The sequence below is a fragment of the Hemitrygon akajei genome, unplaced genomic scaffold (assembly GCF_048418815.1).
Source record: "Hemitrygon akajei unplaced genomic scaffold, sHemAka1.3 Scf000039, whole genome shotgun sequence".
In the NCBI taxonomy this organism is placed as follows: Eukaryota; Metazoa; Chordata; class Chondrichthyes; order Myliobatiformes; family Dasyatidae; genus Hemitrygon; species Hemitrygon akajei.
Genome location: NW_027331925.1, coordinates 4,822,617 through 4,834,758, shown reverse-complemented (window position 1 = coordinate 4,834,758; position 12,142 = coordinate 4,822,617). Strand labels below are relative to the sequence as shown.

The 12,142-nt window shown below is 44.4% G+C and overlaps 1 long non-coding RNA gene across 1 annotated transcript; it reads left to right on the top strand.

Moving 5' to 3' along the window:
* The first annotated feature begins 5,886 nt into the window (after nt 1–5,886).
* On the top strand, nt 5,887–7,750 carry LOC140720282 (uncharacterized). Its single transcript, XR_012097151.1, has 3 exons — nt 5,887–5,990; nt 7,404–7,426; nt 7,514–7,750. It is a non-coding gene; the product is annotated as an uncharacterized lncRNA (long non-coding RNA).
* The last annotated feature ends 4,392 nt before the right edge of the window (nt 7,751–12,142 follow it).

Below are 12,142 nucleotides of genomic sequence, written 5' to 3'. Positions count from 1 at the left end.
TTTTACCTTTAATTGAACAAATGAAGCAACTTGTTACCAGGTGGTCCCAATTATCTCTGTCATTGGTTGGTCGAATTAATGCTATCAAGTCGACAGTATTACCCAAATTTTTATATTTATTCCAAACATTACCAATTTTTATTCCTAAATCTTTTTTTTGATATTATTGACTCCAAAATATCCTCATATGTGTGGCAAAATAAAAATCCTAGATTAAGTAAAAAATATTTACAGAAGTCTAAGAAGGAAGGTGGTTTTGCTTTGCCAAACCTGAGATTTTACTATTGGGCAGTTAATATTCAATATTTAATATTTTGGACACAAGAATCGGTCATAGTACCTTGCCCACAATGGGTAAATTTGGAGTGTAAATCTGTACAAGACTTCTCATTGTTTTCTATTTTAGGATCTTTGCTTCCTTTTGCTTTATCTAAACCGAATAAACAAATAACTAATCCTATATTTAAACATAAATTAATAATATGGTTTCAATTTTGTAAATTCTTTGGCTTGAATAATCAAGCCCTATTATATCTAACTTCCTTTTCCAGCCCTCTTTTAAGGACCAAGCCTTTATGTTATGGAAAACAAAAGGTATAACATGTTTTCGTGATCTATTTTTAGATAACAGTTTTATGTCCTTTGAACATCTATCCAACCTAAAACTCATTTTTTCAGATACTTGCAAGATAGAAATTTCTTGAATGTTAGTATTTTCTGAAATTATGTCCAATGGACATTACAGAAAAAATTCTAGCTCTGAATCCTTGCCAGAAGGGTTAAGTAGCCATCATTTATCATATGATCATGAAAATACAGCCAGGAGTATCAGAAATAATTCAGAAGGAATGGGAAAAAAGAACGTCACTGTCTTATACCCACAGAGCAGTGGGAGAAAATTTTACAATTAGTCAATTCTTCTTCTATTTGTGCTAAACATGCCTAATACACTTTAAGGTTGTTCATAGGGCTCACATGTCCAAGGATAAACTCGCTCAATTTTATTCTTATGTTAATCCAACCAGTGACAGATGTCATTCTGAAGTTGCTTCATTGACCCACATATTCTGGTCTTGCCCCTGTTTGCAAAATTATTGGAAAGATATTTTTGGTATTATTTCAACAGTTCTGAATATCAAATTGCAACCGCATCCTATTACTGCAATTTTCGGTTTACCAATGGTGGATAATAGTCGTTTATCCCCCCTCAGCCCGGCGGATGATTGCATTTGTTACATTAATGGCTAGAAGATCTATCCTATTGAACTGGAAAGAAATTAATCCTCCAACTATATTTCAGTGGTTTTCTCAAACTATTTCTTGTTCGAGTTTAGAAAAAATTACAAGTGTTGTCTTTGACCCTTCAGTTAAATTTGAAGAAACTTGGAGACCATTTATTCAACATTTTCATATAAGCTAAACTGACTTTTCCTAAACCTTACTTTTATTGTCCTTAATTATTTGGATGGAGGTGCGGAGTTATTGACGCTACTGTGTATAATTGATATAATGCAATGGCCCATGTCGATTAGGTATTTTTTCATTTTTTGGGGGGGAGGTTCTTATTCTCTCCATTTTTTGTAACCACTATGAGTTTGGGAGGTTATCATCATCTATTTGCATTTATACCTTAACCTATTAATTCTGTACTCTCAAGCTCTTAGTATTCATGTTTCATTTATGTTTATTTAAAATCAATAAAAAGATTTAAAAAGAAAGGACTATTCTGAGGAAAGGGTGGAATAGGCGCAACGGGCCGAGTGGCCAGGCATGCTCCTGTTACTTATTTTCTAAAGCACGAGTTTACCTTTGCGCCTTGTTCTCCCTTGGTTTTCAGCCGTTCGGATTGCACAGGGGAGCGGTGAGAGCTCCGGAGATCCATCAGCAGACGCTGCGGGGCAGCTCCCGTCTCCCAGCAGGAAGGGACGGGTCTGGGAGACAACTCCAGACAACAGGCCCCGATCCTCGGCGGGGAAAGGCCGGGCGCCCTCCGTGTAGCTGAAACATCTCACGGAATCTCCGCCAGTCTCTTCAGCTCTGCCTTCGAAAGGATTCACGACCCGCCGGTGGTGCAGCCGAAACCCGAGGCGCAGCTCCCGGTCTCCGGCCTGACTCGGACCCGGTTCCAAACCCCGGCCCGGCCGGGCGCACAGCGTCCCGCCCACTGACACCCCTCAGCCAATGAGAGCATCCTTCTCCCAACGGTGATCGCTGATTGGCTGTGAGTGTGTCTGAGGACGGGCTGCTGCTGGGAGCTGGAGATGTCAGTCACAGTTTGTTCTCAGAATTAAAGCAAGTTTCCCAAAACTCGAATTTCAAAGTAAATCTTATCGGAGTACAGATAAGTCACCACATACAACCACATACAAATTGTGCAAATGCAAATACGGGGAAAAAGTGATAAATAACAAGAGCATGAAATAACCGCAGCGGCTGCTGATGGATCTCTGGAGCTCTCACCGCTCCACTGTGCAATCCGACAGGCTGAAGGCCAAGGGAGAAAAAGGCGCAAAGGTCAACTCGTGATTTAGAAAATAAGAAACAGGAGCAGGCGTTGTCATTCGGCCCGTTGCACTGTTCTGCCCCTCACTCAGAACATGGCTGATCTTTGACCTCAGCGCCACCTTCCTGCAACGTTCCCAACATCGCCAAGCCCCTAAATATGTCCGTTTAATTTAGGAAACTTGTGGAGAAAACTCCAAATATTTACCGCACTGTGTTCGGGAAATTTCTCCTCATCTCAGTCCTGCTGAGGTGATCTCGGATTTTGAGTCTGTGATCCCCGGTTCCACTGCCCAGCCAGGAGAAACATCATTCCTGCCCCTACCCTGTAAATACCCTGTGAGACTGTGTCTGTCTCAGTCAGGAAGCTTCTCCATGTGAACCTTGTGTTAATGAAATTGGTGACAGTTCTTTCAGACCAGCAGCTTTGACCACAAGAACACCAGACAGTGGTCAGCACGGAATGTCCTGCAGTTACTGCAGGAGAAGGACTGGATGGACACAGTGGAGTGGTTCCCTGAGCAGACAGTCCGGACCATTTGGCAGAATGTCTCATCACCAGATCTCACCAACAGGCACCAGGACCTCACCTGTCTGGCGGCGAGAGGGCCCCTCCCAGTCTGATCCTTGCTGCATGCCCGGAGATTACTCACACTGTGCGCTGCCCCGAGATTACTGCAGTGGAGACGAGAGGGCCCCTCCCAGTCTGATCCTTGCTGCATGCCCGGAGATTACTCACACTGTGCGCTGCCCCGAGATTACTGCAGTGGAGACGAGAGGGCCCCTCCCAGTCTGATCCTTGCTGCATGCCCGGAGATCACTCCCACAGCGCGCTGCCCCGAGATTACTGCAGTGGGGACGAGACGGTCACTCGCCTCTTTGCAGACTGTGGGATGGCGAAGATCTGTGGAGAAAGATGCAAGGGCCTGTGTCACAGCAGCTGCGTGACAGAAGGCTCACTGATCCTCGGGCTGTTCCCAGGATGCACAGGAAAACGGACAGCGAGTGCTGCTGGAAGATCATCAACTCGAGGAAAGAAGCTCGAAACTTGTTGGCCTGCCATCACATCGAGATGCCGGAGTGCAGGGGTTCCCAACCTGGGGTCCACGGTTACTGGTATTGGTCTTTGGCATTAAAAAAAGTTTGGGAACTGCTTTCGTACAGGAATACTGCCGACTGACACATTCCAGACTACAGGGACACCATTGGGACTACAGGGATCCTCTACACTGGACAGGGAGTGGCCGGGTTGGCTGAGGAAGCCTCACAGTTATTGTAGTAGTGAACCACCCCAGGGGGGGCACATGGCTTCTCCTTTCAGCGCAGGACTTCAATCGTCTTCCAGGGGAAGGTCCTTCCGACCGCAGGGATGAGGCCTTTGGAGATTCAGCTGACGTTTTTGTCGCACTGGGTTTTTAAGAGATGGGTTGGTAGCCATACAGCCAACCGTCCTCCGCTCGTAGCAGGGTTTAGACAGTCCATGGCCGCGTTTTCTTATCTGTTGCCTGTTTAATGTGTTTTTGATCCCACACTAAACATAGAAATGGCCAGAATTTCCACTGAACACATCCAGCAGCAGAATGTTCATTCCGGGAGTCTGCAGCGCGCGTAGTGGACAATCGCGGTACTGCAGGGGATCAGCAGCTCCCTGAACGCGAAAGCATTCTGAATCAGGAAGTGCCGGGAGTTAACATGGCTTCGAAAGGAACGGTCGAGAGTTGGACCGAGGAGGCAATTTGTCCCATCTGCCTGGATTTCTTCACCGATCCGGTTATTCTGGAGTGCGGACACAACTTCTGTCGCTCTTGTATCACACGGTGTTGGGAAAGGGAGGAGAGAAACTCCTGCCCGGAATGTAGAGAGGAGTTTGCTGACCGCACCCTCAGAGTGAATCGGGCCTTAGCAAATCTGGCTGAAAAATTTCGAAATCTAAACCTGAATCCGAAAGGGAAGAAAAGTAAACGTCACTGCGAGGAACATGAGGAAGAACTGAAGCTGTTTTGTGAAACGGACAAGACACTGATCTGTCTGGTCTGTAGAGACGCGCAGGAACACAGAGAGCACCGCTTCAAGCCGATTAAAGAAGCTGTTAAAATCTATAAGGTAAAAACTAACGTTAGTTTAATACTTAACATATTTCCTTTGTCCTACATATCACACGAGCCTCGATAACTAACAGATCATTCTCTGCATCTCCCATCTCCAACGGGATTCTAGCATCTCTCCGTCCCACAGCCCACCTCCTCACCCCGCAACTCTCCGCTCTCTATACGCATCGCTCCCCGTACTGTATCGCCCTGATCCACTCGCTCCTCTCCACTGATCTCCCTCCTGGCACTGACACCTGCATGTGGGACAAGTGCTACACCTGACTCCTAACCTCCTCCCGTTTCTTCCATGGTCGATTGTCCTCTCGTATTAGATTCCTTCTTCTCCAGCCCTTTACCTCTTCCACCTGTCCCCTCTCAGTTTTTCACTTCATCACCCTCCCCCACGTTCCCCCTCACCTTGTCTCACCCGTCACCTGTCAGCTGGTTCTCATCCCCAACCTTTTCATTCTGGCTTCTGTCCCATTCCTTCCCAGTCCTGTTGAAGGGTCTCATCCCGAAACACCGACTGTTTATTTCCCCTGAATAGATGCTGCCTGACTCATTGAGTTCCTCCGGCATTTTGTGTGATAATCGGGTTTGATCACCTGTTTCTTTTGATGCATCTTTGTTTCTATTTCCTTCGCTCTCTGACTTCCAGGATCAGCTAAAATCTTCCTTAGACTCTCTCACAAAAAAGAAATCAGACTTCCAGAAAAAGGAGAAGCGTCAGAAAAAGAAGATTTCCGGAGTTCGGGTGAGGTTTCCTGAGCGGAATTTCTGATATTACTGTCGAGTTTTGCTCCATTTAATGCAGAATAGCCGAGTATCGCAGCTCCAGTGACCTGGGTTCGATCCTGACCTCTGCTGCTGTCTGTGTGGAGTTTGCATGCTCTCCCTGTGACCACGAGAGATTCCAACACATCCCAAGGACATGCCGGATGAATGGCTAATTACCGTTAACCCTGTAAAGGTGGGGAGGGTGTGTGTGAATCAGATGGGAGTTTATGGGTCAATAAGTGAGAATAGGTTTGAGGAAAACGTGAGGGAATGGTGTTGACGGGAATGCTCTCAGAAGTAGCATGGACTCTGATAGACCGAACTTAATGACAAAAGGAAACAGAGCACAGCAGTGCAGAATATTAATCTTCACCTTTCATTCGACAGGAAGAGTCACACAGCCTTCAGTCCCACATCACATCCCAGTTTGCTGAACTGCGCCAGATTATCACTGAGAAAGAGCAGAGCTTACTCAGGGATCTCAGGGAAGAAGAGAAGAGGAATCTCAACCCAATGGAGAAAAGTCTTTGGGAGATTCAAGAGAATATAAGGATTATTCAGGAGCAAATCACAAAGTTTAAGGAACAGATGGATCAAAAAGACAGTGTGATATTTCTCAAGGTGAGGGATTCTATTTCAATTTGTTTCTGTCAAAGGGCACTGAATGAACAGTGGTATATTTGAAATAAACATGGCACAGCGGCCAATTCTAACAAATCAATTGCCGCTGCTGGTGACCTCACACAAGTTGTTAGACTTGCATGATGCACCCTCCCATCACTCCAATAATGACATTTCAAAATGTCCAAGATACGCTTTCAGTCCTTCATTAGCAAAATACAATCTTGAAGTGACGAAACTTCAGGGTAATTCATTGTAAAGTAAGCTGCAACACAAATACAGAATGACATCCGCCCGTCCCCAGCTCAAAACTGTGCAGAACAAAGTATGAATACGCAACTTATTCCCTTCGCTTTTACCAGGTCCCCACTCACCAGACTGGTTATCGTAATAAACACGTAACACAGAATACAATGCAGACAGAAAACAGACGTGTTGCTCCTACACACAGCATTTACAAATGTCAGTAAACTGTTTCTCACCAGACAATTGATGCATCTATTCAGGGTTGTTGTTGTCCCAAAACTGGACTTTCACAACTTCTCTACACCCCAGGACAGAATGCAAATTTCTCTGAAATTATTTACTCTGATCGTAACACAGAGCTGCTGACTGTGTCCTTAATTCTGCATTAAATATCCCCTAAAACTCTCATTAACTCCCGGTTCCAGTCACAGGCTGTGAGCGTGTCTGGTGCGGTGGGTGTGAGGGTCTCTTTGTCAATCAGTGAGAACAAAGAATTTGACCCACACATCAGACTTATCTTCTGTATTCGGTTTCCATCAGATTAGGGAAACCATTATTGTCTCTTTACTTTTACAGATAACATTTAAATGAACGTTCAATCGTTCAAAACATAACCAGGTCATTCAGCCCATTTTCTCCTCTCAATTTCCCTGCTTCACAATCCTCCTGCCACCTACTCACCACAACCAGCCACCGTGCCCCGAACTCCCTGGTCCCTCACGTGTTTATCCAGTTTCCCCATCACAGTCAATCTCTGCTGTTCCATTTCAACCACTCCTGTGGCAGCGAGTTCCACATCCTCTTCACTAAATTTCTTGTGGAATTTGTTAAAATCCATCTGGAATTACATCTACCCACAAGTCTCCCCATAAATAGAGGAACTTCCTCCACCCGCACACAATCACATACATCACTGATCTTAAATTCCTCCATCCTATCACACTGACGTCATATCCAGATGAAAATGCACAGCCTGTCCTGTCTTCCCTGTAAGTTTCATCCTCTCAGTAACGGTCTGACATTCAGAAACTTTCCTTGTTAGTTACCCGGTGGTTCTGTATTGTCCGTGTGTGTGAGTGATTTCAACACCTTGTAATGATTTGGATGAAGTTCAGGATATGGACGGTAAGTCCAAGTCTAATTGCATTTGTGTTTTATTTATTTCAGGAGGAAGCTCGTCGGAACAGAAGGTAGGACAGGCTCTTTACTGAAACCCTTAATGGATTTGTAAAATAGTTCAGAATAGCAATTTATAACCAGCAGATTAATATTTACAGGATTAATGATGATGTCCAGGAATTGTCAGTGACAGATGAGGCCCTACCGGTTGAAAAATTTGATCACCTTGTTACGTACCCGTGACACGTGACAGTGGTACCCTTGTCACGTGACTGGGGTTGAAGTTATACTGGACATGAGGTAATGGTAGAGTGATGTCATTTTCCCGCCAGTAGAGGTCATGTGACAGGTTTTTTCTACAGGGTATAAAAGGATGACCCACCCTGTCAGGTGGGGCAGTTCGTGGCTGGATTTGCCAAGATGACTTCATATCACTGTGTGATTTAATGTGATGACGCAGTTTAGTTAAAAATGAAGTTTTATATAATGCCTAAAGTTTAAAAGGTCAGAGCCAACGGTTTCTTTGCTAAGGGAGAGTGAAGTTTGGAAAATGGAGATCGAGGAAAATCGATTTTCGATGGATTGACTTCGACCTTGTGTGATCCTCATTCGGAAGGATTTCGTTTACTATTCTCATGATAGTCTCCGCTGGAAAAAGCGGGAGATTGAGAATATTGTGGAAGGAAGGTCAGTCACTTTAAGTTGTTATATTTAATAAAATTCGACGTGGGAGTTCGACGCTGGGAATCGAAGGACATCGACGTAGAAGAGAATTTACATCGCTTTAAAAAGTCTCTCCTTTTAAAAGTACCGTGAGCTTTTGAACTGTTGGCATATCGCTTTACAGAACTGAGTTCTTTTCAATTCCGCTTTGAAGACTGTTTGGGACTGCAACGCTATTAAGGACTGTTTGAGCAGTTGAGCTCGGATCATTGTTCGGGTTTGTTTACTTTTGAAGGGGGTTTGTTATCAGTGTTTAATAAACGTGTTATTTGTTATAAAACCCTTCGTCTAACTCATCTATAATTATTGTTGCCTGAATACGTAACAACCTCTATTTGTTGAACACAGTGCTGAGAGAAACGCTTGATGCTATTAATCGAGGTAAAACTTACAAAGATTCATTTCCTCTTGTTTATGAAGCTCAATTTAGTTCCAATTTGAGGCGAAGATTGTCTGTAATACTGGGCTGAAGGGGAACTGAAGTTTATTTCACATCAACCCCACCGACTGGGAGGCATCACTGTCACATGGTCAGCTGGAGATGTCAGACCATTGAACACACCAGCACAGGGTCACAATACAACCAATACATGGGACTGGCAGATGAACCACTGTGTCCTGATCCCAGGCAAATGCACTAACACACCAGGACATCAGTTTGGATCTTCCAGAGGAACTGGGAATTTAATACTGACAATAATATTGTAGGGAATAAAAGCAGGTATCAGTGTGGTGACCGGGATTGACAGGAAAATACACAAGTCCTTCATGTGCCCTGTGAGTGCAGACTCTGACTGACGCAGGTCTTCCCCCTTCCGGATCAGCATCTCTGACTGTTGTTAGAGGCAGAAGAGGGGAGTGGTCGTGATCGGGGACTGAATCGTCAGGGGAACAGACAGGAGAATCTATTGATGTGAACGGGACACCCGAATGGTATGTTGCCTCCTGGGTGCCAGGGTCAGGGACGCCTCGAATCGTGTCCGCAGCATTTTAGAGAGGGAGGGAAAAGAGCCAGATACTTTGGTAAATTTGTGACAATGACATTGGAAGTAAAAGCAAAGAGGTCCTGTAAATAGAATTTGGAGAGCTTGTTAGAAAGTTCAGAAGCAGCACCCCCAGGGTTGTAATTTCTGGATTGCTGCCTGTGCCACGTGCTGGTAAGGTTAGAAACAGGATAATTTGACAGATAAACATGGCTGAGAAGATGGTGCTGGGGACAGGGCTTCAAGTTCTTGGATCATCGGGATCTCATCTGGTGGAGGAATGACCTGCTCAAAAGGGATGGGTCGCACCTCGACCCGAGGGAGAATAATACTCTCACAGAGAGGTTTGATAGAGCTGTCGGGTAGGGTTTAAACTAATTTGGTGAGGTGAGGAGTTGGAAGTGGAGTGAAGTGATAGAACTGATGGTAAAATGCAAAGAAAGCGTGCAGTCAGACTGTCAGATAGGGCGGACAGATGAGAGGAGAAAATTGCAGCCAGCATGGTGAGTATCAGTGCATTAGCAATGCAGAATTAAAAAGGGTAGCAGATACAGTACACAAAGTGTTATATCTCAATGCATGGAGTATGAGAAATAAGGTGGATGATCTTGTTGCACTATTACAGATTGTCCATATAACCATATAACCATATAACAATCACAGCACGGAAACAGGCCATTCCGGCCCTCCTAGTCCATGCCGAACTCTTAATCTCACCTAGTCCCACCTACCCGCACTCAGCCCATAACCCTCCACTCCTTTCCTATCCATATACCTATCCAATTTTACCTTAAATGACACAACTGAACTGGCCTCTACTACTTCTACAGGAAGCTCATTCCACACAGCTATCACTCTCTGAGTAAAGAAATACCCCCTCGTGTTTCCCTTAAACTTTTGCCCCCTAACTCTCAAATCATGTCCTCTCGTTTGAATCTCCCCTACTCTCAATGGAAACAGCCTATTCACGTCAACTCTATCTATCCCTCTCAACATTTTAAATACCTCGATCAAATCCCCCCTCAACCTTCTGTCAGGTGTGATGTTGTGGCCATCACGGAATCGTGGCTGAAGGATGGTTGTCGTTGGGAGCTGAATGTTCAAGGTTACACAATGTATCGGAGGAAGGAAGGAAGGCTGATGGGGTGGTGTGGCTCTGCTGGTAAATCAGCAGCAAGATGTGACATAGGATTGGAAGATGTTGAATCATTGTGGGTTGAGGTAAGGAACTGCAAAAGTAAAAATGACTCTGACAGCTGTCATATACAACAGTCAGTGGGTTGTGGCCCACAGATTACAACTGGAAATAGAAAAGGCTGATGAAAAGGACAATGTTATGATAATCATGGGAGATTTCAACATGCAGGGCAATTGGGAAAATCAGGTTGGTAAAGGATCTCAAGAGATTGAGTTTGTTGAATGCACTGTGATGGCTTTCCAGAGCAGTTTGTCGTTGAGCCGACTCGGGGAACAGCTCTACTGGATTGGATGTTATGTATTGAACCAGAGGTGAGTAGTTAAAAGAATCCTTAGGAGGCAGTGCTCACAACATGACTGAGTTCAACTTGAAATTTGATAAGGAGAAAGTAAAGTCTGACATTGTATTTCAGAGGAGTAAAAGAAATTACAGTGGTCTGAGAGAGGAGTTGACCAAAGCAAATTGTAAGGAGATGCTGGCAGGGATGAGAGCAGAGCAGAAATGGTGTCAGTTTCTGGGAAAATGAGGAAGGTGAAGGATAGATGTATTCCAAAAATAAATAAATACTCAAATGGCAAAATAGTAAAACCGTGGCTGACAAGGGAAGACAAATTAATGTCAAGGCAAAAGAGAGGGGATACAACTAAACAAAAATTAGTAGGAAGACAGAGGATTGGGAAGCTTTTAAATATCTACAGAGAGGAACTAAAATAATGATTGGGATGAAAAAAATAAACAAGAAATTGATTTGAATTGAATTGACTTTATTACTTACATCATTCATTCATATACATGAGGATTAAAAATCAGTCTGATGGCCTGGTTGAAGAAGCTGTCCTGGAGCCTGTTGCTCCTGGATATTAATCTGTGGTTTAGAATAGCATTCAATCCAAGAGCAGGGATGTGATGCTGAGGCTTTATAAGGCACTGGTGAAGCCTCACCTTGAATATTGTGAACAGTTTTGGGCTCCTCATCTAAGAAAAGGTGTGCTGGCATTGCAGAAGGTTCATTTCATAAGGATGATTCCAGGAATGAAAGGGTTATCATACGAGGAACGTTTGATAGCTCTGAGTCTGTACTCGCTGGAATTTAGAAAGATGAGGTGGGGATCTCATTGAAACCTTTCGAATGTTGAAAGGCCCAGACAGAGTAGATGTGGAAAGGATATTTCCCATGGCGGTGGAGTTTAGGAAAAGCGGGCACAGCCTCAAGATAGAGGGGCGTCTATTTAAAACAGATGCAGAGAAATTTGAGCCAGCGGCTGGTGAATTTGTGGAACTAGTTGTGTGTATTTAAGGCAGAACTTGATAGGTTCTAGATTGGACACAGTATCAAAGGTTACGGGGAGAAGACCAGGTAGTGGGGCTGAGGAGGGAAAAAAAGGATCAGCCATGATTGAATGGCGGAGCAGACTCGATAGGCAAATGGCCTAATTCTGCTCCTATGTCTTATGGTGATCAGACCACTACATTGAAGCATTGTGAGAATGAGCTCGGACACACCAACAAGCATGGACATGGGTCAAGATTTCATCTCGGGAGAAGCACACACAGCATAACCGGCCTGGCAAAGCTCCCTCACACACACACACAGGAAGGACTGGCAGATTGTAGTCAGAGCCTCAGCAATGTACGTTGTTATGTCCCTCAGTAACCTGGAAACCAGTCTCTTCAGAGACAGTCATTTATTCATTTAAACAACTCAATCAAGTGTGACACATTGTCAACACACACCAGACATGTGATGACACACTGTAACATACAAATTCTTCAATGTGCACACTCTCCTTCAATGTGTATACACACCACATGGATATTTACCACAATCAACACACACACACACACACACACACACACACACACACACACTATCAGAGTGTGAC